Source organism: Salvelinus sp. IW2-2015, unplaced genomic scaffold (assembly GCF_002910315.2).
Source record: "Salvelinus sp. IW2-2015 unplaced genomic scaffold, ASM291031v2 Un_scaffold6719, whole genome shotgun sequence".
NCBI lineage: Eukaryota > Metazoa > Chordata > Actinopteri > Salmoniformes > Salmonidae > Salvelinus > Salvelinus sp. IW2-2015.
In genome coordinates, this window is record NW_019947981.1 from 44,567 (window position 1) to 50,248 (window position 5,682).

The 5,682-nt window shown below is 39.1% G+C and overlaps 1 long non-coding RNA gene across 1 annotated transcript; it reads left to right on the top strand.

Moving 5' to 3' along the window:
* Positions 1–2,166: 2,166 nt before the first annotated feature.
* LOC112079022 (uncharacterized) lies at positions 2,167–5,481 on the top strand. Its single transcript, XR_002895836.2, has 4 exons — positions 2,167–2,374; positions 2,987–3,083; positions 4,886–5,000; positions 5,162–5,481. It is a non-coding gene; the product is annotated as an uncharacterized lncRNA (long non-coding RNA).
* The last annotated feature ends 201 nt before the right edge of the window (positions 5,482–5,682 follow it).

Genomic DNA, 5,682 nt, shown 5'->3' on the forward strand with positions numbered 1-5,682 from the left:
TCTACATCTACTGTACAGTACTGTGTAAATGTGCAAACTCTATTCTACTCTACTGTTTAACAGTCTGCAATGTACTAAACTTCTACCTCTCCTGTATTTGTACTGTAATTTACTTAAACCTGCCCCACTGTAACTCTACTCTACAGTACTGTAATGATTACCTGCACTCACTCTTACCAGTTACTGTAATTGACGCACTCTACTTTCTACTGTAAAGTATTCTGTTATGCTACTAACTTACTCTACTTTCTCAGTTTTACTGTAACTACTAAACTCACTCTACTTAAAGTTCGTAATGTACTGCACTCTTACCTCTACTCACAGTACTGTTTAATGCACTGCACTCTACTCTACTGTAGTGACTTGTAAACTGTTACCATAAACTCCTACCTGTTTCTACTGAAGTCATTACTGTAATGTACTAAACTCTACTCTACTTGTAGTAACTATAATGTACTAAAAACTCTATCTCTACGTAGTGACTTGTAATTTACTAAACTTACTCTACCGTAGTGTAATTAATGTACTAAATCTACTCTATGTATTGTACTGTAATGTAACTAAAACTCTACTTACAGTTAAGTATTACTGTAATGTACTAAACTCTACTCTACTTTGTAGTGTACTGTACTGCACTTTACTCTACGTGTAAAATCTGTAATATACTAAACTTTACTCTACTGTACAGACTGTAATGCTACTAAACTCTACTCTACTCTAGAAAAAAGAGACTTGTAAGATACTCGCACTCTACTCTACGTATAGTTACTTTGTAAGTACTAAACCTAAACTCACTCTATTTCTACTGTAAAGTACTGTAATGACTAAACTCTACTCTATTTCTACTGTATTAAGTAGACTAATGTAATAGTACTAAATCTCTACCTATTCGACTTTTTGGAACTGTTCTGGTGCCGTAGTATAGTACTCATGGTAATGACTTGCCACTTACTCCTACTCTCTAGTGACTTAAAAATTACTGCACCGTCTACTACTATTCTACTCTGTAAGTACTTAAATGTACTAAACTCTACTCTATCTCTACTGATTTTAATAAACAATTTGCTAACATTATACTAAGCGTACTACTCTATTCTACTGCTTTTAAAGTACTCTGTAATGTACAAACCTACTCTCTACTCTACTTATATATCGGCTCTACTGTTAATGTACTGCAAGCTCTACTCTAACCTGTTAAGGTGTTATTTCTGTATTTGTGTTATGTCTGTAACTGTACTCGCTACCCTACTCAACCATGTAGTCACTAATGTAATACTGACCCCATGCGGAGGGGGAGAGCCACAGCCTGTAATCAAATCGGACCGACAGTGAATATACAATTGAAGGGGAAATTTCCGACAGAGCGTATAACACTCGCGTCGTGGAGAACAGTCCATCGAAGGGAAATAGGTTTTAGTGTATGCTTACGCCTCGCCTTCATTAGTCAAATCCTTTTGTGATATTTGGCAACCCCGTTAATTCGATTCCAAATGACCGGTATGTAAGCCAATTGTTCATACTTACCTCTGCAATCCGTTCTGTTCCTTTGCCGCGGTCGAAGACATCGCAGAGGCTTGCATATGCAGACCTCAGCACCCTCAACAGGCGCTTTTTGCAATGCACGAAGTTCGATAAAGCAATTTGGCAATACCTTTACTTTTCAACGTTTCTTCACGTTGAGGCTATCAATACGCAACATGAAAAACTTTTATGTATTGTCTGTGGTCTAGTATAAATGATCAGACATGATCATTAAGCCCACATTTTACTTCTTCTCACAGTTATTTACATATAATTAATTAGGCGACCAGTAAAGATGGTTTACAGCCAGGACTCGTCCAACCCTGTTCCTGGAGAGTACCCGCCTGTAAGTTTTCAAGGCCAACCCCTAGTTATAATGAACTTGATTCTGTTTCTCACCAGTTAATTATTAGAATTAGTGCGCTAGTTTATGGTTGGAGGAAACCACGACCTGCAGCTCTCCCGGAACAGGATGGAGAGCCCTGTACACTTACCATTTCTTAGGCATGCCTGACAAATGAATTATTGAGATGTATGTGTTTACAGAAAGTTAGGGAACCTTTCTTTCCATTGAATGGACTGGCCAAGCTGTAAACTATGATCCCTATTTGATGTCACCTGTTTAATCCTCTTCAATCAGTGTAGATTAAGGAGAGGAGACAGGTTAAAGAAGCATTCTACACTGTTCTCTCTCCATATCACCCTTAAACCATCAGTGTGTCTGACCAGTATACTGGAATACATTTCTATAACGTTAGTTAAACCATGTCTCCCTCTTCTAGTGATCAGGGCGAAGGTGGTTGGAAAGAAAGCGGTGTCTAACGACATCAAGTATGACATCCAACAGATCAAGGTATGATTTCCTTTTTATTAAGTGGGCGTTTTATAAAAATGCCTCTAAATAGTAATGTAATTATTCAGTCGATCTTCCTACTGGTCCTAGACTATGGTGACGTCCTCTATATGAACTCAGCTGCTACTTCATTAAAGCCATTACATTCTCTACCAGATAGTTGGTTGGCCCTTTTACTTTGACTGCCTTACATCATTATTAAGACATAAGAGTTAGCCATCCCTGAGACTGGGTGTGGTAACTGGACCTTCCTTATGGAGATAGGTACACCATCTTTTAGTCTATATTTTTTGCACCTGATTTGTGGCGTTATGTTAAAATATTTTACATTTTGGTGCCTTTTTAGGAAGAAAATGCATACAAATAAAAAGCAGAAAGCTGGTCTCATTTCTGAGTTTCTTATTTTGAGTTCTTTGTTTATTTTAGTGTATTTATAATTCAGGGCTCATCTGTAAAATAGATCTTGGTTAAATAATGATTGCTTGCACATTACAGAGCTGCTGACATTAAAGGGTAAAGACTGACAGTGCCTGAGTGCTGCAGTTAGTGAGGTTCCAAACTATATATGTAGCTGGTTGACAGATCTTCCTTTCTCTCCTTGTGATTGGCTAGCTGTTCAAAGGTTGTGACCAGGTTATCCACGCCATCTTCACTGACACCACTTCGTGCGGTGTGATTCTAGAAATCAACAAGGAGTATCTCTTCACAGGTGCGGTTCTCACTACGTTACCCAAGTTCAATTGCCAGCACTGGTTAACCCTCAGTCCATAGACCCCAGCAAAGATCAGCTCTTCATTTATCTGCATGTCCAGCCCTGACATTTTGCCTTAGTGTTTTACCATTTTTCTTTCCAGGACAACCAGGGCTACAAGTAAACCAACAAACAAGTGGACAAACAGTTACATTAATGAGTTATGTTAACATTTATTAATTAGGGCAAATACTTGATAAAAAATGAATTTATATGAACGCCATAAGTACAGAAATTGTTTGCTCGGTGGGAAATTAATATCCAATTAATCAGTGACAACTGTTCGTTTGTAAAAAAAACTGTAAGCGTATTACATTACTAAAGACATTGTCCTTGGATTTCCTATCTTCTCTGGAGAGGAACCCTGTTACTTTCAAATGATCTAGATTAGCTTGTGAGTGTCATAGAATAAAACATGTTACATGTTTTGAGTCTCAGCTTTTCATAAATATACTTAACAAAAATATAAATCCAACAATTCCAAGATTTTACTTGTTTACATTTCATAAAGTAAGGTAATCGGTTGATATAAATATATTAATTAGGCCTTTATCTCGGGATTTCACATGACTGGGAATAAAGCTATGTCTGTTGGTCGCAGATAATGTACCTTTACAAAATGTAGGGCCGTCAGTTTCTGTGTTCCTACCATTTTCCCCATGAAGCGCAACACATATCCTTCGCTTAGTTATTTAGACTGTTGAATGTTGTCTCATCCTCTTCAATGGCTGAAGTTGCTGGATATTGTCAGGAACTGGAACATGTTGATCCAGAGCATCCCGAACAATGGTGTCTTGTCTGAGTATACAGCCATGGGAGACCTGGACATTATCAGCTTCCAGGAATTGTGTGAAGATCCTTGCACCATGGGGCTGTGCATAATCATGCTGTAACATGAGGTGATGGTGGTGGGTGAAAGGTATCGCTGTGCGTTAATTGCCATTGATAAATGCAGTTTATTGTCCGTAGCATATTTCTGCCCATAGCATAACCTCACCGCCTCCATGGGGCACTCTGACCAATGTTTACAACAGCAAAACGCTTGCCCAACGCCATACACGTGGTCTGCTTGAGGTCGGTTTGAGGTACTGCTAAATTCTCTAAATGGGGGGCTTATGGTAGAGAAATTAGCATTAATTCTCTGGAAACCACTCTGGTGGACATTCCTGCAGTCAGCATGCAATTGCACCTCCTAACTTGAGACATCTGGTGTTGTGTGTGACAGAACTGCGCATTTTATTCCCCAGCACAAGGCTCCCTGGATAATGATTATTCTGTTTAATCAGTTTTTGATATGCCACACCTCAAGTGGATGGATTATCTTGGTAAAGGAGAAATGCTCACTAACATGGATGTAAACAAATTTGTTACAATTTGAGGTAAATAAGCTTTTGTTTGGATCATTTCTGCCATCTTATTTTGGCTCATGAAACATGGGAAACACATTACATGTTGCGTTTTTAATTCTTGTTCAGTGTAAATGCTGAGACACAACAAAATGTGACAAGTTCAAGGGGTTAGACTTCTATAGGCACTGTAAATGTATACAACTAATGCATTAGTTAATACTGTGTGTGTGTACACTTATGATGATAAATCTGTCTGGGTGCATCAGTGTCTTCACGCTCCAGGGGTAAGTTTACCCAGGATGTATCCAACCTACATTAGTGGAGCAACTGCTAACGAGCCAAGATCAGATCTAGGGACAGTACCTACACCATCTTTTCCCATGTACATTGACTCATATCCTCTGTCTGTAGGCAAGCTGGAGACTGGAAGGATGCATTAAACTGTGTGGCTATAACGCCTGGAGGCCTTGAGTGCCGCACAAAAGAACAGCTTGACTCCCCTACAAAGCGGCTGCGATTGCAAGGTGTGTGATGGGAATTATAGTATTACTATACACCAGTTTTGTTAAAATTACATCACATTTCTTAAAGGGAGTATACTATCTGGTCACATTGGCAATGCATGAGCTTGAGTATTGGGGTAATGGTCAGTCAATGATCTTGGTCTTTCTCTACTCTGATCCACAGATCATCCCCTACTTCCCTCCCCTGTCCGATCAGCACCTCTGATGCATGCCTGTGACAGACTTGGGAACCGACAATGGCCAAAACCTTGCCTGTATCAAGAGGCAAGATGGGTCCTGTGCCTGGTACAAGGGTAGCACTACCCAAGAAGTAGTTCCGGATATTGGTAAACTCTACAGGCCATCCACTCACTGTCAGGTGACTAAAGATGTCTGCAATTAATACGAGAACACAGCTACAAATGCAAATGTTGTGATTTTTAAATTGCTTACTGGTCACTTCTACAAGTGCAATTTAAAATAAACATCAAGCACTCAAGGTAATCATTGCTTATGTCATTCATTTGTCGCTTGTTTAACTGGAACCAAAGGTGTTATTGAAACCCCAAATCGTTTTTGATATGCTTGTCTGTAAATGGAACAGTGTTCCTGAAATACCATAAGCTGGACACATTCAAAGGGTGTAATGCATAAAGTTCAGATGGTATGTCTATACATGAATAACAAAGTGTCTTCTGACATGAG